A 470-nucleotide genomic window follows, 5' to 3' on the forward strand; every position below is an offset into this window, starting at 1 on the left:
ACTTTCCTCTTATCCCAATATCATGTTCTGCCTTTATTCGGGTTTTGGTAATTCCTCTCAGCTACGTTGCTCTTGATCTACCACACACACCCCACCCACCCACCAGAGCTTCATCTTTTAGGTCTTTACAGGAACAGGCAGTTTCATCTTTGTCTGGCAGGGGATAAGGTAGATTTGAACTGTCAATTTTGCAGTTAGCAGCCCAATGCCAAACTCACAGCACCATTGCCTCAATGTCCTGAAAGACTCAGAAATCCACCTCCTATGTGTATGTATTTTGGCAATAAATATGCTCCTTCTGATAAGTTAGGTATGTTCTCCAGAGAAGCAAAACCAATGACACTTGTATGTTTTTGTATATAGAAAGAAATTTATATAGGGAAATGGCTTACAGCGTTGTAGAAGTAGGTAAGTCCAATCAGGTTCAAGCCAGGCTTCTCCTGACTTGTGTAGCTGTGGAACTGAAGAAC

The sequence above is a fragment of the Echinops telfairi genome, unplaced genomic scaffold, assembly GCF_000313985.2.
Source record: "Echinops telfairi isolate 266 unplaced genomic scaffold, ASM31398v2 ScPeMD7_31;HRSCAF=116, whole genome shotgun sequence".
NCBI classification, from domain to species: domain Eukaryota; kingdom Metazoa; phylum Chordata; class Mammalia; order Afrosoricida; family Tenrecidae; genus Echinops; species Echinops telfairi.